The following is a 24,564-nucleotide window of genomic DNA, read 5'->3' as shown; positions in this document are numbered from 1 at the left end:
CAATGGTTCGCTGTAAACATTTGCCTCTGTATTAATAAGGCTCTGGCAGGACCTCTTAGGAGACAGCAATGCATTTCTTGGTACCCACAATAATGTCTGGGTTTGGTATAAGGAGTAAATCTCCAGGTGAGCCCTACTTGGTTATTAAAAATGATGAATTCATGAAATATTTAGGCAAATGGATAGAACTAGAAAATATCTTCTTGAGTGAGGTAACCCAATCATGAAAGAACACACATGGTATGCACTCCCTAAGTGGATATTAGCCCAAAACTCGGAGTAAGCAAGATATATTTCACAGACCATATGAAGCTCATAAGATGGAAGACCAAAGTGTGGGTGATTCGGTCCTTCTTAGAAAGAAAACAAAATACTTATGGGAGCAAATATGGAGATAAAGTGTTGAGCAGAGACTTAAAGAAAGGCCAACCTTGTACCTCTTATTTCATAGGTTTGGGTATGTTAAGTTTTCATTACTGTTTAGTCATCATTCGTAGCAGTTGAGGAAATGCCAATCAAATTGGCTTTGATATTTCAACTCACCCACATCAAAAAGGCTACAATGAAGAAAACAACAGAGCATAAAGAATTTATTTTCATATTAGTGGATTTCAACAGTGAAACAAGCTTCCTTGTTATGTCACCATTTAAAGCAAAACCAGAAAGTATACATTTATCACATTCACACACATAGATTAATATTAATGTCATGTTTCAGTCCATATCATTATAGTTTACTTCTATCTTCTCTTCTTTTATAGAAATTGAAAGGTTCTAAAATAGTTTACTCAGCGCTCAGGATAAATTTGGGTTAACAGAATTACCCATACACATTAGTGTCCAAGGAAATTAGACTCTGGAATGTGCACTTTAAATATAGAATCATACTCTGCTGGATTCTGAAGTTCATTTCTCTCCCGTGTATTCAGGAGGGATCCCTTGATACATTATGTGATTAAAAGAATGAGTCTAAATGAATTTTATGTTTTAGTCATCCCTTTTAATTTGATATTAATGTGTATGTGACACAGAGACAGAGACAGAGAGACAGAGTGAGAGGCATGTGGATGCAAGGGTACTGCCCATGATATAACATATCATGGTGGTTTCCATTTAGGCTCATCTCAAATAACTGATTTGTTTGTTTGTTTGTTTTTGTTTTGTTTTGTTTTGTTTTGTTTTTCGAGATAGGACTCCTCTGTATAGCCCTGGCTGTCCTGGAACTCACTCTGTATACCAGGCTGGCTTTGAACTCAGAAATCCACCTGCCTCTGTCTCCCAAGTGCTGGGATTAAAGGTGTGTGCCACCACGGCCTAACTTGAATTTTTATATGAATTTTAATTTTATATTTTAATTTTAATACAAAGGTGTCATCACTTTCACTATTTACCTATAAACATGTAGATACACTTCTGACTAGAAATAAGTAATACCAACTGTGGGCTGTCTCTAGAAAATCATTATCTAGGCAGTATTAAGGACTTGATCAGCAAACAACTTTTTAAAATTATATCACATATGCAGTAAAAGAGTCAAGGTTTTTAAATTTTTTTTATTAGATATTTTCTTAATTTACATTTCCAATGCTATCCCAAAAGTCCCCCATGCCCTCCCCCCACCCCACTCCCCTACCCACCAACTTCCACTTTTGGCCCTGGAATTCCCCTGTACTGAGGCATATGAAGTTTGCAAGATCAATGGGCCTCTCTTTCCAATGATGGCTGACTAGGCCATCTTCTGATACACATGCAGCTAGAGACATGAGCTCTGGGGGGGGGGGGGGAGGGTACTGGTTAGTTCATATTGTTATTCCACCTATAGAGTTGCAGACCCCTTTAGCTCCTTGGGTATTTTCTCTAGCTCCTCCATTGGGGGCCCTGTGATCCATCCAATACCTGACTGTGAGCATTCACTTCTGTGTTTGCTAGGCCCCAGCATAGCCTCACAAGAGACAGCTATGTCTGGGCCCTTTCAGCAAAATCTTGCTAGTGTATGCAATGGTGTCAGCTTTGGAGGCTGATTCTGGGATGGATCCCCAGATATGGCAGTCTCTACATGGTCCATCCTTTCGTCTCAGCTCCAAACTTTGTCCACACTTTGGTCTAAGTGCTTTTTGATTGTCATGTGTTTTTCAAACTGTATCTTGTATCTTGGGGATTCTAAGTTTCTGGGCTACTATCTACTTATCAGTGAGTATATATCATGTGAGTTCTTTCGTGATTGGGTTACCTCACTCAGGATGATGCCCTCCAGGTCCATCCATTTTCCTAGCAATTTCATAAATTCATTCATTTTAATAGCTAAGTAGTATTCCATTGTGTAAATGCACAACATTTTCTTTATCCATTCCTCTGTTGAGGGGCATCTTGGTTCTTTCCAGCTTCTGGCTATTATAAATAAGGCTGCTATGAACATAGTGGAGCATGTGTCCTTATTACCAGTTGGAACATATTCTGGATATGTGCCCAGAGGAAGTATTCCTGGATCCTCTGGTAGTACTATTTTCTGAGGAACCTCCAGACTGATTTCCAGAGTGGTTGTACAAGCTTGCAATCCCACCAAGGATGGAGTAGTGTTTCACTTTCTCCACATCCTCCCCAGCATCTGCTGTCCCCTGAATTTTTCACCTCAGGCATTCTGACTGGTTTGAGGTGGAATCTCAGGGTTGGTTTGATTTGCTTTTCCCTGATGATTAAGGATGATTAATATTTTTTTCAGGTGCTTCTCAGCCATTCCTTATTCCTCAGGTGAGAATTTTTTGTATAGATCTGAGACCCATTTTTTAATGGGGTCATTTGATTTACTGGAGTCCACCTTTGTGAGTTCTTTATATATATTGGATATTAGTCCCCTATCTGATTTAGGATAGGTAAAGATCCTTTCCCAATCTGTTGGTTGCCTTTTTGTCTTATTGACTGTGTCATTTGACTTGCAGAAGCTTTGCAAATTTAAGAGGTCATCATTTGACAATTCTTGATCTTACAGCACAAGCCATTGCTGTTTTATTCAGGAATTTTTCCCCTGTGCCTATCTCTTTGAGGGTTCTCCCCACTTTCTCCTCTATAAGTTTCAGTGTCTCTGGTTTTATGTGGAGTTCCTTGATTCACTTAGATTTAACCTTAGTACAAGGATATAGGAATGGATCAATTCGAATTCTTCTACATGATAACCTCCAGTTGTGTCAGCACCATTTGTTGGAAATGTTTTCTTTTTTCCACTAGATGGTTTTAGCTCCTTTGTTAAAGATCAAGTGACCATAGGTGTGTAGGTTCATTTCTGGGTCTTCAATTCTATTCCATTGGTCTACTTGTCTGTCGCTATACCAGTATCATGCAGTTTTCATCACAATTGCTATGTAGTACAGCTTTAGGTCAGGCATGGTGATTCCACAAAAGGTTCTTTTATCATTGAGATGAGTTTTTGCTATCCTAGTTTTTTTTTTTTTTTTTTTTTGTTATTCCAGATGAGTTTGCAGATTGCCTTTTCTAATTCATTAAAGAATTGAGTTGGAATTTTGATGGGGATTGCATTGAATCTGTAGACTGCTTTTGGCAAAATGGCCAATTTTACTATATTGATCCTGCCAATCCATGAGCACGGGAGATCTTTCCATCTTCTGAGATCTTCTTTAATTTCTTTCTTCAGATACTTGAAGTTCTTATCATACACGTCATTCACTTCCTTAGAGTCACGCCAAGGTATTTTATATTATTTGTGACTATTGTGAAGGGTGTTGTTTCCCTAATTTCTTTCTCAGCCTGTTTATCCTTTGTGTAGAGAAAGGCCATTGACTTGTTTGAGTTAATTTTATAGCCAGCTACTGCACTGAAGGTGTTTATAAGGTTTAGGAATTCTCTGATGGAATGTTTAGGGTCACTTATATATACTATCATATCATCTGCAAAAAGTGATATTTTGACTTCTTCCTTTCCAATTTGTATCCCCTTGATCTCCTTATGTTGTCAAATTGCTCTGTCTAGGACTTCAAATACTATGTTGAATAGGTATGGAGAAAGTGGGCAGCTTTGTCTAGTCCCTTATTTTAGTAGGATTGCTTCCAGCTTCTCACCATTGACTTTGATGTTGGCTACTGGTTTCCTGTAGATTGCTTTTATTATGTTTAGGTATGGGCCTCGAATTCCTGATCTTTCCAAGACTTTTCTTTTGAATGGGTGTTGTATCCTATCAAATGCTTTCTCTGCATCTAAGGAGATGATCATGCGGTTTTTGTTTTGAATTTCTTTTTATAGTAGATTATGTTGATGGATTTCCATATTTTAAACCATCCCTGCATCCCTGGAATGAAACCTACATGGCCAGGATGGATGATTGTTTTGATATGTTCTTGGATTAGGTTAGCTAGAATTTTATTGAGTATTTCAGCATCGTTATTCATAAGGGAAATTGGTCTGAAGTTCTCTATGTTTGTTGGGTCTTTTTGTGGTTTAGGTATCAGAGTAATTGTGGCTTCATAGAATGAATTTGGTAGAGTACCTTCTTCTTCTATTTTGTGGAATAGTTTGTGAAGAACTGGAATTAGATCTTCTTAGAAGGTGTGTTAGAACTCTACACTAAACCTATCTGGTCCTGGGCTTTTTTTGTTTAGGAGACTATTAATGACTGCTTCTATTTCTTTAGGGGATATAGGACTGTTTAGATCATTAACCTGATCCTGATATAACTTTGGTACCTTGTATCTGTTTAGAAATTTATCCATTTCATCCAGGTTTTCCAGTTTTGTTGAGTATTGCCTTTTGTAGAATTATCTGATGGTGTTTTGGATTTCTTCAGGATCTGTTGTTATACCTCCCCTTTCATTTCTGATTTTGTTAATTAGGATGCTGTCCCTGTGCCCTGTAGTGAGTGTGGAGAAGGATCTATCTATCTTGCTGATTTTCTCAAAGAACCAGCTCTTCGTTTGGTTGATTATTTGAGTAGTTCTTCTTGTTTCCACTTGGTTGATTTTGCCCCTGAGTTTGATTATTTCCTGCCCTATACTCCTCTTGGGTGAATTTGCTCCCTTTTGTTCTATAGCTTTTAGGTGTGCTGTCAAGCTGCTACTGTGTGCTCTCTCTAGTTTCTTTTTGGACGCACTCAGAGCTATGAGTTTCCCTCTTAAGACTGCTTTCATTGTGTTCCTTAAGTTTGGGTATGTTGTGGCTTCATTTTCATTAAACTCTAAAAAGTCTTTAATTTTTTCTTTATTCCTTCCTTGACCAAGATATCATTGAGACAAGTGTTCTTCAGTTTCCACATGAAAGTTGGCTTTCTATTATTTATGATGTTATTTAAGATCAGCCTTAGTCCATGGTGATCTGATAGGATGCATGGGACAATTTCAATATTTTTGTATCTTTTGAGGCCTGATATGACCAATTATATGATCAGTTTTGGAGAAGGTAACATGAGGTGCTGAGTAGAAGTTATATCAATTTGTTTTAGGATAAAATGTTCTGTAGATATCTGTTAAATCCATTTGCTTCATATCTTCTTTTAGTTTCACTGTGTCCCTGTTAAGTTTCTGTTTCCACGATCTGTCCATTGATGAAAGTGGTATGTTAAAGTCTCCCAGTATTATTGTGTGAGGTGCAATGTGTGTTTTGAGTTTTACTAAAGTTTCTTTAATGAATGTGGCTGCCCTTGCATTTGGAGCATAGATATTCAGAATTGATAGTTCTTCTTGGAAGATTTTACTTTTGATGAGTATGAAGTGTCCCTCCTTGTCTTTTTTGATAACTTAGGGTTGGAAGTCTATTTTATTCAATATTAGAATGGCTAATCCAGCTTGTTTCTTCAGACCATTTGCTTGGAAAAGTGTTTTCCAGCCTTTCATTCTGAGGTAGTGCCTGTCTTTTTCCCTGAGATGGGTTTCCTTTAAGCAGGAAAATGTTGGGTCCGGTTTGTGTAGCCAGTCTGTTTGTCTATGTCTTTTTATTGGGGAATTGAGTCCATTGATATTAAAGAAAAGTAATTGTTGCTTCCTATTATTTTTGTTGTTAGAGTTGGCATTCTGTTCTGTGGTTGTCTTCTTTTTAGGTTTTTTGAAGAATTACTTTCTTGCTTTTTCTAGTGTGTGGTTTCCATCCTTGTATTGGTTTTATTCTGTTATTATCCTTTGAAGGCTGGATTGATAATATTCTATCTTTATTTAGTGCATTTGTTGTTCTGATTATTTTGTGTCTGGATGAATTTCTTTTCTGGTCCAGTCTATTTGGCGTTCTCTAGGCTTCCAGTATGTTCATGGGCATCTCTTTCTTTAGGTTTGGGGAGTTTTCTTCTATAATTTTGTTGATGATATTTGCTGGCCCTTTAAGTTGAAAATCTTCATTCTCATCTACTCCTATTATCTGTAGGTTTGATCTTCTCAACCTCTGAATTTCTTGGATGTTTTGAGTTAGGATCTTTTTTCATTTTGCATTTTCTTTGATTGTTGTGCCCATGTTCTCTATGGAATCTATTGCACCTGAAATTCTCTCTTTCATCTTTTGTGTTCTGTTGCTGATGCTTGCATCTATGTTTCCAGATTTAGGTCTAGTATGGTTTTGTTCATTTCTGTCACCTGTTTGGATGTGTTTTCCTATTTTTCTTTAAGGACTTTTACTTATTTGGTTGTGTTTTCCTGTTTTTCTTTAAGGACTTGTAACTCATTTGCAGTGTTCTCCTGTATTTCTTTAAGTGATTTATTAAAGTCCTTCTTGATGTCCTCTACCATCATCATGAGATATGCTTTTAAATCCGGGTCTAGCTTTTCAGGTGTGTTGGGGTGCCCAGAACTGTGTAAAGTCGGAGTGCTATGTTCTGGTGATGGTGAGTGGTCTTGTTTTCTGTTAGTAAGATTCTTATGTTTGCCTTTAGCCACATGGTAATCTCTGAAGTTAGTTGTTATAGTTGTTTGTGGGTAGAACTTGTTCCTCTTGTGATTCTGATAGCCTCTATCAGCAGACCTGGGAGACTAGTTCTATCCTGAGTTTCAGTGGTCAGAGTACTCTGTGCAGGCAAGCTCTCCTCTTGCATGGAAGGTGCACAGACATCTGGCATTCGGACCTGCCTCCTGGCAGAAGATGAAGACCCAAAACCGGGCCTGTCCCAGAAGCTGTTACTTTCTGTAGTCCACACTCTCACATGCTCAGAATAGTCTCAGAGGGATCCAGGAACCATGATGGCTCCCTCAGTTGCTCAGGCAAAGCCCTCCCAGGCATGGAGGACTCCTCTCCTCTGCCATGGAAGGTGCCTGGATGTCTGGAGCACGAAATAATGTCTGCCTCAGAAGCTGTCCTCTAGGGACCTTGAGGGTGTCTGCCGACTCTGCGCCCATGGTGACCAGGTGCTGGTGCCAACTGGAAGGGACTTGTGACCCTGGTCAGGTCGGGTTTTCTGCTTCCCTAATGCTGTCTCAGGTCCCATGGGATTGTAATGGAACAGAAGTTGTGTTCCACTCACCAGTGATCCTAAGATTGTGTGGAGAGTCCTCAAGGGACCTTGGGGTTTTCTGCCAACTCCACGCCCAAAGAGTGAAGTGTTTTTTTTTGTTTGTTTGTTTGTTTGTTTGTTTGTTTTTGTTTTGTTTTTGTTTTTGTTTTTAATTTTTTTCCCTCTTAGGCACTGCTATTCTGGGTTTGGTAAAATATGCTATATACTAAGTCCTACATTTTAAAAACTTCTAAATGTACACAAATTTAGGAATTTAATCGATAAGAGGAACTGTATGAAATTACTAATGTTTAAACAGAACCACTATAAAATAGCAAATATTCTGGGGTTTTTCTAATTTTTGTTTGTTTGTTTTTTTGTTTTTTTGTTCTTTTGGCTTGTTTTTTTGTTTTTGTTTTTGTTTTTTGTTTTTGTTTTTTTTTTTTTTTTTTTTTTTTTTTTGAGACAGTGTTTCTCTGTGTAGCCTTGGCTGTCCTGGAAATCACTTTGTAGACCAAGCTGGCCTCAAACTCAGAAATCAGCCTGTCTCTGCCTCCCAAGTGCTGGGATTTAAGGCATGCACCACCACTGCCCAGCACATTTTCTAATTTTTTATAGCCTGTGATATTTTGATAAATGAACACCATGCATTTAGAGATTTTATTTTGTAAAGTTATATAAAATAGTTTTCTAGACGATACAATAAACTATTTAGTACATTCATAATTTGTGTACATTTATGGTAGTTCACAATTTATTATGTTTTGATATTGCCAACAGCTCCATAATTATTATTCTTTTAGGTGCTAGTTTGTATCCATATGGAAATCACTTTAGGGTAGATTCAATGAGATATATTTTTATGTTACTTATTAATACTCTAAATTATATCTTGTAATTAAGATTCATAAACAGATGTCTTCACATCTGGTCTATATACTCTCAACACCTTGCTGATTTATGCTTAATGTTATGTGCCTATTGTTAACTCCAGTTGCAAACACATAAATGGATTTGCGGAGTTTGCCCATGCATATTGTATTCCAAATACTGTCACTGGATAATTCTCTTAATACTTTGAAGATTTTCTTACCAAAATTATTCCAATATTTATGTTTTCACTTATATAATATAAACAGTAAATTAGTTTGATTATGAATTTAATGAAGGAAAGACTTTGTTTTGAATATTTCCAACGATTTTTAAACAAAACTATTCCAAATATTAATTAAAATGTGTATGGATTCTGAAGCACTTTTATTATTTTACTTAGTTTCTTTTACCTTCCTTAGCCTATCATTCCCATGATATGCATATGCTTCTTTCCTTTGTTTGTTTCTTTGTCTCTTTGTTTCTTACTTCCTCCCTTTTTTCTCTTCCTTCCTTCCTTCCTTTCTTCCTTCCTTCCTTCCTTCCTTCCTTCCTTCCTTCCTTTCTCTCTCTCTCTCTCTCTCTCTCTCTCTCTCTCTCTCTCTCTCTCTCTCTCTTCCTTTCTTCAGCTTATACTCCAATATCAGTTTCCTTTTTCCTCCCATTACCTCTTCACACAGATTTTCCCCCATTCCCTGCTCCCTTTTTTCTCTGAGAAGAGAAAGCTGCCCTCTGGGATCGTCACCTTTGGAGCATCAAGTCACCTCAATACTAAGAGCATCCTCTCCCAATGAGGGCAGCCCATTTAGGGGAACAGGATCCACAGGCTGGCAGGCAACAGACAGTGACAGCCCTTGCTCTACTTGTTGACTAAGGTGTACATCTGCTACATAAATGTGTGGGGCTTAGGTCCTATCCATGCTCACTCTGGTTAGTGCTTCAGTCTATGGGACCCAATAAGGGTCCCAGTTATTTGAAACTGTTGGTCTCTTTCTGGAGACCCTGTCCTTTTTGGGACCCTTAATCCTTCCCCCCAATTTGTCCACAAAATTCCCCAAGTTCTATCTAATGTTTTGCTATGAGTTTCTGTAACTGTTTCCATTGGCTGCTGGGTGGAGTCTCTCAGATGACAATTATGCTAGGTTCCAGTCTAAAAATATAACAGAGTTTCATTAATAGTATCAGGGAATTGTTCATGCCCATTGGATGGATCTCCATTTGGGATAACCATTGGTTGGACATTCTTACCAGCTCTACTCTTATCTTCATACTTGCACATATCTTCATACTTGCACATCTTCTAGGCAGGAAACATTTTGGTTCTAAGGTTTTGTGGGTTGATGTCTTTATCCACACTGGGAGTCCTGCCTGGACTTCAGGATCCATATGCCCCAATGCTAGGAATATCAGCTTGAGTAACTCCCATAGACACATTGTGGTTTCCTCACCATACCACACCCTGTCTCAAATCTCTGGCAAGTCCTAGAGATGCCCTCCCCAATCTGACCACCACCATTTTTCACTCTTGCCCCCATTCCTACCTACACCTAATAACTCCCACCCTGCTTGCCTCCCTGCCCCCACTTCCACCCAGTTCCTTTCCTCTATCCACCTCCAATACCTATTTTATTTCCCCTTCTGAGAAAGTTTCAGCAATCCTCCCTTGGGCCCTCCTTGTTAATTGCCTTCTTTTGGTCTGTGGATCATTTGTTGGATTGCAAAGTTATGCAATCACTCTGGAAATAAATTTGGTGGTTTATCAGAAAATGGGGAATAGTTCTACCTCAAGACCCAGCTGTATCACTCCTGAGCAAATACCTAAAAGATGTTCCAGCATCCCACAAAGACACTTCCTCAACTATCCTCACAGCACCTTCATTCTTAATAGATAGTTTCTAGAAACAACCTAGATGTCTCTCAACTAACGAATAGATTAAAAAACGGCGGTTCCTTTTCACAATGTAATACTACTCAGCAAGTAAAAAAAGAGCATCATGGAATTTGGAGGCACATGGATAGAACTAGAAAATACCATGAGTGAGGAAACCCAAACCCAAAATGGCATGTATGACATGTACTCACTTATAAGTGGGTATATATATATATATATATATACCTGTATTAACAATTTGGAATTTTGAACACAATAAAAATGCTTTTTATTATACCCACTTTTGTAAGCTTATATAAATAAAGCAATGATAATTATAACAATGTCTGAAAAATAAATAAAATAGATTCCTTAATAAGCAGTAATTAGCTGGTTCTATCATATGTTTATATCTACATACTGTACAACTAATTTTAAGTTAATATACTATACTTTATGTTTTTCTGGCTTATATTGGTGTGTGTTTGTGAATTTAATTGGATGAATGTTCATGTGTATGCAGGTGAGTATTCATGAATATATGTGCATGTAAGTGCACATGTGTCAGGACAGGGATAGCTTCTGATTATATTCCTTATTCAGTGTCCATATTGTTTATAGAGATAGGATCTCACAGTTGCCTAAGACATACACATCAGGCAGGGTCTATGGCCAGCTAACTCTGGGAATCAACATGTCCCTGCCTCCGCAATACAGAGATTCCAAGTCTACATCAAATATTCCTAGCCTGGTTTTTCATGGGTTCAAGGCATTCAAATCAGGGGCCATGATTTAATGGCAAGCCTTTAGTAGACTTTAACTGTCTCCTCATCCCTCAAGACAATTTGGTTTTTATTTGTATCTCTGAGGCTTGACTCGAAGATTTTATGTATGCAGATCAATTCCTCTAGGCATGAAATATACTTTACTCCCTGCTATTTACACGTAATTAACATGTACTTGTAGAACTTATTTGTGACAATCCATGTTTATAGTGGGATAATAGAAATAATTTAAATGATATATGTATATTAAATCACTTCATATTTTGATATGAACACAGAGGAAACACATTTATATTATAAAAAGTAACTGCAGAAATAGGTTTTAACATTACTATTAAATAGTATTTATTTTGAGAGACCTTTTGAGTCCAAGATATTTCTAAATCTATCCTATCACACAAATTCTCCATAAAGTGATCTTTCTTTAAAATATAATCTTGAGAGTAATATCAAATCCATATTTCAAAGATATGTGGTTTTGTTAAAACAGATTCAATGAAGCTTTTGACCACCTTAAAATAATAAATAAATAAATAAATAAATAAATAAATAGATAGATAAATAAATAAATAAATAAGCAAGTCCTTGTCCTTAGCTACACATACAAGAATAGAGGAGAGTGAATGGAGACACACCGGTAAAGTTACATGCAAATACAGTAAATAAGTTGGTGTAACCCGGTGTAAGTCAAGGAGAGGCAGATACTGCAAGGGGCAAATGAAGCTTTGTTCATTAGAGGATTTAAAGGGTTGTGGGCCTGATCTTGGTTAAAACTTTCTGATAACTTTAAGATGACTCATTTCTGTTGTATAAGCTACCCTTTGATTTCATATTTTTGTCCTTAGAAATCTCATATAATTCATTGACTGTTAGAATAGTCCTTTCTTCTAGAACTGAGTCAATGATTAGTTAGCATTAAATATCAATCATTCAATAACATGATCGAAAAGATCCAGAATTATCTTGTCATTGGTTAACTTGAGTGGCATAAGATGTCTAATATTTTAAAATAGTTTTGTTTTAAAATATTTTCTTTATAAATTATTGAGTTCCTACACCATTTCCGCTATTTCCTGAATCATGACAGAATCTTTTTAGACTTTTATTCGAAAGAGAGTACTGATAATTAAAGCTTAGAATTTTGTTCTATTTTTAGTAAAACAAGGCTTTCATTAATGCTGACACTTCAAAAAAGAGACTTAATATTAGTGAGACGATCTTAAATAATTCCATGCTTGTTTAGTACTTTATATTTTTCTCTTTTTATTCTCATGCAGATACCTATATCTCTCTTTATCATCGCTAATATGTTTAAGCTACCTGAGAAATGGGCATAGGTGATGAAGACATTATTTTCTATAGAAAATATTATAGTTTGAGAGATACAACAATACTCTGTACAAAGATGGTGGTAATAACAGAATTTCATTCTTACAGGAAAGACTAAAATCATGGTTTATTACAATTTTTTTAGGCCAACATATAAGCTTTTGAAACTGTTCCTAAACTTTAATTAAACTGCCACTGACTTTTAAAATATACTTTTAGAATAATCAGATACTATACTGACGAATTTTATGTTCAGAATAGGACACTAATAAGCTGAAAACAATTCGGCTACAAAATAATTCTGGGACAATGAGGGGTCAACATGTTTATGTCATTTGTAAAATAATATTCTACTGACCAAGACATCAAGAGCATATTAAATCAGTACAATAATATAATATTAAAGTAGCATACCTTCTAACATAAACATTTTTCTCATTTTGTATGATTACAATAAATCACATTGAAATTGACTCATAACTTCTAGAATAACTCACCTCATTATATTTTAAATTGAATTTAAAGAAGATAACACTTTTGATATTTTGCCCCAGGCAATCGCTATGTTACCACAAGTACCGATGATAATAAACCATTCCACAGGACCAACCATATGTCAATTATTATTCTAAATGTTAAGTATTAGGCATGAGTTTTGGTTATGTCATCTTGAACTTTTCAAATGAATATGTATATTCACACACATATATATATATATATATATATATATGTGTGTGTGTGTGTGTGTGTATAAGTGACAGAACTCAGATTTCATCTTTAGTAGCCTGATTACAAAATGTGTTTTATCATCATGCAAGGATTAAATATGGTTTTTTTCTGTGAAGTTTCTGAAAATAATACATTGTAGTGTATAGTGTATAGACATTTTAATACTTGAAGAAAGTTTCTTTGCTTATTTTATTGGCCTCTTCAGTATACAAAAACACTAAGGTCTGAGTACTGCTATGTTTACTTTAATTTTTTTTCAGAGTTCTTAGCCTTTTTATTTATTTATTTATTTATTTTAATTAGGTATTTTCTTCATTTACATTTCAAATGCTATTCCAAAAGTCCCCCAGACCCTCCCCACCCCACTCCCCTACCCACCCACTCCACTTCTTGGCCCTGGCGTTCCCCGTACTGAGGCATATGAAGTTTGCAAGACGAAGGGCCTCTCTTCCCAATGATGGCCAACTAGGCCATCTTCTGATACATATGAACTAACCAGTACCCCTGGAGCTCATGTCTCTAGCTGCATATGTATCAGAATACATTAATTTTTAAAATGGTTGTTTATTTTTACCACCACTGGACTAAATGAAATCCTTTGAATTACTGCTTTAAAATATAGGGATTAAGATAGGAATAATATTCTTTTAAAAACCTTAAGCTTTTTTTCTTCAAAATACCCTTTGTGTAGCATAAATGATGCCATTCCCCTACAGAAGTTAATTCCAATAATATCTTCTAACTAAAGATAAATTAAATAAAAGAAACTCATTAAGTTCTGGGTAGTTATAAGTACTAAATTATATTTATAGATGAAACTTGCATGATGTGTAGTCACATAAAATAGTGTTATTTATATAATACATTATAATAACTTCAATAAGAATTAAAATTAAATTTTTACATATTCAATGAACAGGCTATGTACAGCTATATTACTTAATAAAATATATATCTTTATAGTATTTTTTAGCTATAAATATTTTAAATATGTATTATTTTCAATTAGATATTAAAGTAATAAGCAAAACTTTGGAGAAACAAAAGATAATTTGAAATGATTTTTTTTTATTATTAATGGGAATAGAATTACAAAGAACCAGTTATTCTGTAGCATTTGTATCTGGTGGTTGGTAGAAATACAGATGATAGTTGTACCCTAATTTTGACACTAAAAATGAGATAGGATGAGGGGGAAAAGCCCAGATAAGATGAGGGAAGAGGCCTGAATACCTAATTTAAATGTTTCATAGTGAATTGATGTTGGCATATATTAGTTTGAAAATGTTCAAAGTGAATATTTCTTCTCAAAGAAGAATAAGCATACATTGTTAACTTTGGATTAAATTTCCAATAATAAATGAGAATAGTTAATTTTTGTGTATTTAACTGCTGGCATGGACGTTTTCACATTCACACTATGACAGCTTCAAGTTTCTTGTTGATGAGCAATTTGAGATTGATCACAGACCACTTTTTTGACATTCTAGAAACATAAAAGCATTTTCATCTCTCTTTTGTTTGGGAAGAACAGTGATAAATGACAATTTTCACTTCTTGGGCTAATATAAATAAGAACCAAGATGGACATTTACAGCTTTATCCCCCATGTAGAAATTTAATTCTTGGCAGTGAGAAGGAGGTCACCTGTAGAGGTTAAACGAAACTATTTCTAATCTAAGGAAATTTGTTTGAAGAGAAACAAACATTCTGCTTCACTGAACTGCTACCCTCCCTCTCTGACCTGCATGCAGAAGTTTTCTTATGATTATCAAATAAAACTATTTCAGCGAATAGATAATTAAAAGGAAGTTGTCTCAAACCTACCCTGCTGCTTCTACACCTTCTCTTCAAATGTGAGACAGAGGATTTCACTCAATCCTTTCAAAGACATTTTAAAAAGATATTTATGCAGAGTGAAGCATATACTTTCTGCTAATTGGACAACTGAGTAAAGCTAAGAGGACAAACATTCACTGCCTGGCTATACAGAGAGATTGTGAGTTTCATTGCAAGCGTGTCTGTCTGCTTATCTTTCTGTCAGTCTGCCTTTCTGTTTGTGTCTCGGTTTCTCTCTGTTTCTGTCTCTATCTCTCTTGTTCTCTGTGTTCTTCTCTGTTGTCTTTATTTTCTCTATGAGATAGTTTAAAGGCGGTGTTTTCTGTATGTTTCTTCATGACATTTGTCGACAGTTTTTATATATATTAACAATACATTCTGATTACGCTTTTCTCAAATCCTCATCTATCAGCCTCCTGTTTCTACCAATAACTCCCCTTCTCAATAACACTTTTTTTTCCCTGATTCACAAGCTCTGGATTGTTTTGTAACTTGTTGGAGTTACAAGTGCATACACAACTGACACAAAAGATGTCTTATTTTTCCCCATCTAAGATCTACTGGACTGTAAATCCATGCACTCTGTCCTCTTACACGTCATGCCTTTTAGGGGACTTAGCAGTTATTTGTCACTAATTCTCAGCACACTCTGAAACTTTAAATTTCTGCATTCATAACTCTTCACTGAGAAAGGAGGTTTCATTAATTAAGCCAAGAGGAACTTTTGTCTATAGTTATATAAACAAATATTTGGAAGGCAGTTTGACATTAGAGTATTTTAGATAAGCAGTATTAAGTTCCTCTTGAAGATCCATGATCTCCTCTGCTATTGCTTTTTAAGCAGAGTTCTATTATCAGTCATGAATTAACTCCTAGGAAAAAAAACCCAAATATCTAAATCTATCATAAGGCAACTTATTCAATGTTAAAGGTATATACCTGAAACTCTGAGAAAAAATATGTTCCTAATGTTGTTCCTAATACATTAGCCTAGCTTAATAATTCCTATGACACTGAACATTTTCTATATGAACAGGATGAAGAAGGCTATAGTATTGATGACGAATGCTTAATAAGATAATTTGAAGCACATGGTCTGACAGTTGGACCTGTCTCTATTAGGGTAGATCATTGTCTAAGGTTTGAGTTGGAAGCCCATATAATAATCTCTATGACAGGCTTTAATTCCCAGTTTATTGTGATGAGCATGTGAGAACATGTAAAATTCTCAGATGCTTGGAGACCATTTCCTTGGAAAGGATACAGAGGGTGTTCTGAATAGGGACATTGTAATGGGTCACTACAGTGACCCATAGGCTACTCCCTAGGTCAAATTATGCCACTATTTCCTGCTTGTATGCCACATTGTCATTATGTTCCTGAACAGAAATGGTCATCCTTTTCTGATCGTCTAAAACTTTGTGCTTTAAATCAAAATCATTCCTCAGAAAGCAGTGTATCTGGTGTTTGTTTGAAGTAATATAAACCTGCTTTTATATAGGACAACATGGATTGTTTTGGATCAGCAAGGATCTAAAAAGTAAAACACATTACACTCAGAAATTTAAAGCGGAATGTAAAGTCAGAGTGAATAGTCCTTGCTTCTATAAAGCCCACAAGTCACAATTTGAGTCTCCTTTTTTTAATTTTGTAGTTCAGGAAGTAGTTGGTTTAATGCTTTACTTCTTCTAACACTTGGTCTGTTCTGGCTATTATAAACAGTATTTAATAACTAATATTTTATAGCACATGAATGAAGATATGAAAATCATTGATTGTGGTTATATTAAATAATAATATTTAATGTGTTGGTAAATTATAGCATACAATGGCAGTCATCATATAGATTTAAACTAAAGTGAATAAAACAACAATATGTTGAGAACAGCTTGGCAGGGATCTAATGGTAAATCCTTAAGTCTATACTCTTGGCTTTATACTTTCCATTCCAATTCATTTGAAAAATATTTTAAAATCAAAATGCTACCTGAACTAATGCTACAAACCTTCTATAGTAGTATCCTGTACTAAATATTGGTAATAGTCTTGCACATTCAATAATGTTCTGATGAATTAGAATCCACCTAATTAAGAGCAACATATTTCACAAGTATAAAAATAAAATTCAGAGAATCAGAGAGTTTGACTATTTACAAAATTAATCATTAAGAAATTTAACAGAAAGTTTGCTGATCCTTACAGTGTCAATGAAGAATATCTCCTGCTCCTAGCAACAGCTTTATACATGTTCAGTTTTATAATTGAAAGAAGATATTAAGTGGAATCTCCATTATAGAGCAACGAAATCCAATTATCTTTTGAGTTTCTTCATTTGCATAGAAAATTCATATCTATTCCTGTTTCAAATTAATGCTATGATTGAAAGGCAAATGACTTTGTATTATTCATGTCCTAAACATTTTATAGAGAAATATTTATATGATGTTATACCTTGCCATAGAATAAATAGTTCAAACAAATACATATTAAAGTGTATTTGTAGGTTTGGGGATTGACATCTTGATTAATGTACATCCATCACTGTGACTGGCAACTTAAATGCCATGGCATAAGTTCACCAATCACTGTGATCTTTGTTATAAAATTAGAATTAGAGAAGAGACTGACAGCTTCTTCTATAGAATATCTAAACTATGAGAAGGTCCTGATTAGCCTTTGATTTTGATGAATGTTTACTTTTGTGTTACTAGTAAAGTACTTATCCAATGGAATAAATCTTTTAAAAGGACACAAAAGTAAGTTTTAAGTTTAGAAAATAATGTAATTCTAATGAAAAATAAAATGCAGTTCTGGTCATAATTCAAGCAGATTTGTGGAAAAGTTTACAAAATAATCCTACATATGATTAATGTTCATTGTCTTTGAAATGTTTAAGGGGCATGAAAATAAATATATTCACTTGATGCAGAGTAGACAATACACTTTAGTTGCAAATTGTCGTTTGGGTGTTGTAGCTAAGGAATTTCAGATTTCAGTTGACTATGCTGAACACTACACGGGTTTAGTGAGTCTGATGCTGTAAAAAACATCTTAGGAGAAATGGCAGCAAAGTAAATGATGTCTTCAGTGAAGACAGTGACAGGAAGATTTTAATAGTGGACTAAAAATTGAATGATTGATATTAGATGTTTAGGAGAATAGGTGCTATAGGCATAAACAAAGTGATCATTAAGTTTCAGAATAAATTCTTCTGTGTTATATATAGCTCAATGTGGTTTTCACAGATAATCATGCACACAATTCATTCTAAGGAGCTAGAGAAAGTATTGTGAATGTTTTATAATAAAAATAATCAATGTTCTGTAGGTAGATATTTTAATCCTGCTTAATATTATATAGTATACATAAGCATAGAAATAGTATGTGAAATTCCCAAGTTATGGCTCAATTTGCATGAAAACTCAGCTCAATACTAAATAATAAATTAAAATGAGCCAGTATCTTAACGACCATTGTTGGTAGGATGAGAAACAGCAGCCAGTGTCAAATTGCTCAGCCATGTTCATGGTCAGGGAACTGTAAAGTCAACCTCGGTGCTGTTCTTTCACCCATTAATAAAACTGATTATTATAAGAATAGATGAATTGAAACATTTTCAATAATTTTCTCAAAAAATGTATGTTGTTGGGAATATATATTTGTATAAATATTTTGGAATTTAGAATTTTTTATAATTAGTAAATACTGATTTGACAATTCATATAAAAGTTAAAACAGATATATCAAACAGATATCTGTACTCAAAAAATTGTGACAGGCAAATTCACACCAACCAAGGTATAGTGTGTACAGTATAATCTAGAAAAGATTTATAAAATGGGGAGTCTACCCCAGTAATATAGACTGGTAGGTATCATACTAAGGGAAATGATATAGTATTCTCTCTCACCATACACACAAACACACACACACACACACACACACACACACACACACACAATTAATTCGCAGTGAATCATTACACCACTCTCTATGTGCTTGTTTCTCAAGTTGTGAACTCTGAGTCAGATACATGCACACAGCCATGGCCTTGATCCATTCTCAGATTAATCAAAGTGGTAGCTTGTCAGACCATTAATGGAAAAGCAGTGGAGAAATATTTTCAACTATCATAAAATATATATATGTGTGTGTGTGTGTGTGTGTGTGTATGAATTCCAGAGATCAAAGCTTCACGTTATATCTAATAAATAAATACAATTATTTTTAAATTAACAATAAAATTTAATTATAATATTAAGGTAAAAATTTATATGTGAGAGGAGGATTATGCAGTCCCATGCAAGTTTCATATGTATTACTTCTCAATCTTTTAAGTTAACAAATAAATATGCTTACACCTTAAATTATGTACATGACTGATTTAAGATTCTCCAATGTTGAAAAATATAACTTCTTCTTCAAATGCCTTCTAAGTATAACCTCAATCAATAGTTTGGTTACAACTATATTATATATATATATATATATATATATATATATATATATATATATATATATATATATATATATTTGGTATGGAGATCTTGAGCCATAGTGGCTATGGATTCCAGAAGATTAAATCTCCGAGTTCAAGGAACACACCTTTAATCTGGGCTACACCTTTCAGAAAGGTGTGGTGGAACACACCTTTAGTCTGGGCTACACCTTCTGCTGGAGACAATATAAGGACATTGGAAGAAGGGAGTCTTGCTCTTGCTCCTTCGCCTGCTTGCTGTGTGAGACTGAGTAACTGCTAGATCCTTGGACTTCCATTCACAGCTGCGACTGAACCATTGTTGGGAATTGGGCTGCCGAATGTAAGTCATCAATAAATTATTTTACTATTTAGAGACTATCCATAAGTTCTTTGACTCTAGAGAACCCTGACTAAAACAATACCATTCACTACTTTGCTGTCTGCAAAATATTAAAATAAATAAACGTTCTTCCATAGTTCCTACTACAAAATCTGGAGAATAAAATGAAAAGATAAAAATCCTCTTACAATCTGAAGTGAAACAGTTCATTTAATGCTATAAGAGGTCAAAATATCACATTTTCCAGATGATATGTTAGTATATATAAGTGACCCTAAAATTTCCACCAGAGAACACCTAAACCTGATAAACAGCTTCAGTGAAGTAGCTGGATATAAAATTAAATCAAACAAGTCAATGGCCTTTCTCTACACAAAGGATAAACAGGCTGAGAAAGAAATTAGAGAAACAACACCCTTCACAATAGTCACAAATAATATAAAATACCTTGATGTGACTCTAACTAAGGAAGTGAAAGATCTGTATGATAAGAACTTCAAGTCTCTGAAGAAAGAAATTAAAGATCTCAGAAGATGGAAAGGTCTCCCATGCTCATGGATTGGCAGGATCAATATAATAAAAATGGTTATCTTGCCCAAAGCAATCTACAGATTCAATGTAATCTCCATCAAAATTCCAACTCAATTCTTTAATGAATTAGAAAGGTAAATCTGCAAATTCATCTGGAATAACAAAAACCTAGGGTAGCAAAAACTCTTCTCAAGGATAAAAGAACCTTTGGTGGAATCACCATGTCTGAACTAAAGCTGTACTACAGAGCAATTGTGATAAAAACTGCATGGTACTGGTATAGCAACAGACAAGTAGACCAGTGGAATAGAATTGAAGACCCAGAAATGAACCCATACACCCACGGTAACTTGATCTTTGACAAGGGAGCTAAAAATCATCCAGGGGAAAAAGACAGCATTTTCAACAAATATTGCTGACACAACTGGCAGTTATCATGTAGAAGAATGTGAAATGATCCATTCCTATCTCCTTGTACTAAGGTCAAATCTAAGTGGATCAAGGAACTCCACATAAAACCAGAGACACTGAAACTTATAGAGGAGAAAGTGAAGATAACCTCGAAGATATGGGCACAGGAGAAAAATATCCTATCATAAATCAAATAGGTGACTAATACCATATATATATAAAGAACTCAAGATCATGCACTCCAGAAAACCAAATAACCCCATTAAAATTGGGGCACAGCGCTAAACAAAGAATTCTCAAGTGAGGAATATCGAATGGCTGAGAAGCACCTGAAAAAATCATCAGAGCTCGTGTCTCTAGCTGCATATGTATCAGAAGATGGCCTAGCTGGCCATCAGTGGAAAGAGAGGCCCATTGGTGGTGCAAACTTTATCTGCCTCAGTACAGGGGAATGCCAGTGCCAAAAATTGGGAATGGGTGGGTAGCTGAGTGGTTAGGGGAGGGCATGGGGGACTTTTGGGATAGTATTTGAAATGTAAATGAAGAAAATACCTAATTAAAAAAATAGAAAAAATAATGAATGTCCAGCTCTCATACCCCAATACAATATTACTACAAACACACAAACAAATGTTTAAATGAATGCAGTTGCTGCTTAATGACATTATTGTTGTCAACTTAAATTTAACAACGCCCCAAAATACTTTAATAAGAGAGTAATTGTCTAAGATTTTAAAGTGATATAAATATATAAACAAAACATTTCCCATCGAATGCAAACAAACAACTCGTATATATTTTTCCACAGAAAAGAACAACAATGAATTTGATATGTCATAAAGAATGACTTAAAATCAGGTATATATTCATTAAGTATTTTCAATGCTTCACTCTTTCAAGGCTTTATAATATTTTACTTCTATTTTGATAAGTCTGCATTGTAGCGTTATTTAAATGTAGGACATTTTAGTATTTGCTTACACCATTAGCTTGCTTTGCAGATGTATTTTAAATTTCACATATACTACATTCCTGTTTGTAGAGTAATCTTAAAAGAAATTTAAGAACTAGAATTTCTTTAAAATAGCAACTCTAATAAAAAAAAAAAAAAAAACTGCACCAGGTCTGACCAAGTATACATTGTAATCACACCAACAAAAAGAGTTGATGGAATTTTCTGAGAATAATTGAGTTTATATTGAACAAATTAAACTTATGAGTACCTATAAAGCCTGAGTATTCCTCCCAGAGCTATCAAATATATGTCAGGATACATATCAAGGGATGAAACTGAAAAGGAGAATTTGGCACTTCCATGTAAGCATTTTTCCTAACATAGTACATATTTTCAGAGTAAATTCTCTTATTGAAGTGGGTGAAGACAGTTATTACTGCAAATATTATGATTCAAATGTCAGCAGCTGACTCCACCTTAAAGTACGAAATGCCATGGGATATCACAGAATTTCTGGATGAACAAATCACAGAATGGGCATAAGATTCTAAGGCAAATATACTTTCATGGACCCACTTTAATATGGAATCTGGTTAAACATAAGATTATTTTCAATGATATGCCCCTGTCATCTCAAAATTTAATATACTAGAAAAACTTTGCTACCTTTGACACTAATAATCTAGTTTTTGGTATGAGAGGCATTAAACTCTTCTATAGCCCATCAATCAATGCCAGTGTGTCCATACAACAAATCTATATAGTAGTGCATATCAGAACATGTATACATTATTGCCTGGTTTGCAGTTTGGCATGCTATGGTACACATCATGAAAATATTTTCTTACTGTCAAGGTGGTAATGAGCATCAGAGAATATGAAGGAAGAAAATACATAGACAGACATGAACACAACTGAGTGGAATCACAGAAACACATATTTAGATTACAAAATTTTGTCATTTCCTGATATCATCTGTTACAAATTAAATATCCTTAGTTCCCTCTAAACAATTTAGTCTGAAGATAAGTCTAAATATGAAAGTATTGTGGGTGCAAAATACATCACCTCTTGAAAATAAATGGGCAGTCAAATATTCTGAGCCAAATAGGAGAACTGCAGTCCAGAAGCATGGATTTGCATTGCCTCATTAACTTGTTTCAATCTGGAATCAGTGTCATGAAGGCAAACGTTACAGAAAAAAAAAAAAGTAAATTATAGAATGTATGCCACAGATTTAAGGAGATTGCAGCTAGGTGTATAACAGCATAGCCGGTAAAGTTTACTACAGAATTCATTTGCTATGTGATGATGTTTTGAGGGTTTTGATTGATGGGAGCTCATCGTCTGCTAAGAATACATTACAATGTTTGACATAAGTAGAAAATGGCTTTTAGATTATACACAGAGAGGGACAATAAGTGAAAATTAAGAAGAAAAAAGATCACATCATTTTACTTTTTCCTGTTCATGCCTCCAATCCCATTCAAGCAACAGTGGATGTGAGTGAAATTGTTGGAGGAAACTAAGTGGAGGGTAAGATTACTTAATTATATATTAATTTTAAAATGTTAGGATTATTTTTGTAAAATATGAAGTTTGAAAGGAAAGGTTTTGGGAATCATATCATATTTGGGAAGTTAGAGAGGAAATAGCAGGTGGATATGTTCGAGTTATATGTATATATTAGGCTATATTATATTATATTAACAGCAATAGCGAAACATTATTAATACAAATTGGAAAATAAGAGTAGAGAAAGCCTGTTATAATTTGACTCTGTATATTTAGTCTTCTAACTCTCCACAGTCAACTATGTTTTTGTTTGTTTTCTATATAGAATACAGATTCCATCTTTTTATGTTTACAGAATGAACAAGTACTGTGAGTTCCATATAATAGGCAATATTTCATAACCATGCATTGAATAAATTATAAGAACAAATGGAATTCAAAGAGGGAGAAATTGTATTCAAAGAGGAATACTACTTCTAAACAGATTTATGCCTTACCTTGATCAATATCACCACTGTATTAATTTGGTGACACTTTTGGTTTGTAATGGTGTCCTTTACATAGAGAATATTTTGGTCATTTTATTTAATTTTGTGCTGCCAACAGCAGCCCAGTGTCTAATACATTTCAGAAGCTCAGTTCATATTTGTTGAGAAAGTGAAGCAAAGGAGATAAGCTTCAAGAACCAGGGAAATAGATGCAGGTAAAAAGGACAGCACTTTATAGTGGTGACCAGCACACTCAACTATGTTAAAGCATTAAGGGATGTGCATATTCTTTAACATGGTGTGACTTTTTCCCCCTTTGTAGAAATTCCACTTCAGAGTGGCAGGGTATTGCACCTGATATAGCTTGCTATAGCTGAATGTGATCACTACACCATAAACACTTAACAGAAGGAAAGCTCAATCATTACCAAATTGAAGCCATTGGAAAAATAGACAAAGATTTCTGTTCTTTTTGAAAGTTTTGTTTAAATGTACTGGCTCTGATACTTTTCTGTACCCAATTCACTCTGCATTTAGTATGGCCACAAACTAATATTTAAGAGGAAAACACTGTATTTATTGCCAACTGTTTTTCTTTCTTTCTTTCTTTTTACTTTTCTTGAGTTTAAGTGAACTACTGAGCCCAAAAGTACACTTAAAAGGCATACCTACTATTTTCATGCCATGTGAAGCCCCTCATGCTTAAAGGAAGGTGGAGTGCAGTGTATGTTTTTTCTATTAGAAGGAGGAGCTCATGTATTTCTGTGAGTAGTAGACTTCAGGGTAAGTTACAATTTAGAATTTCCTACTGAGTTAATAGCAGGCAGCTAAAGTTCAGAAGAGTAACAATAATTACTTCTCCCAAGAACAGAGAATTGTCTGGATAGCATGTACATGAGAATTAGTCATAAGCATCCTTTCTTTGTATTTCTAAATACATGCAATTTAATGTTTCTTCTCCTAAAATAACCAAATGCCATGCCATAGTCAGACAGTTTCAGTTTTTTAAGT

The sequence above is a fragment of the Mus musculus genome, chromosome 15, assembly GCF_000001635.26.
Source record: "Mus musculus strain C57BL/6J chromosome 15, GRCm38.p6 C57BL/6J".
NCBI classification, from domain to species: Eukaryota; Metazoa; Chordata; class Mammalia; order Rodentia; family Muridae; genus Mus; species Mus musculus.
Note: the sequence above shows the minus strand (reverse complement) of the source record.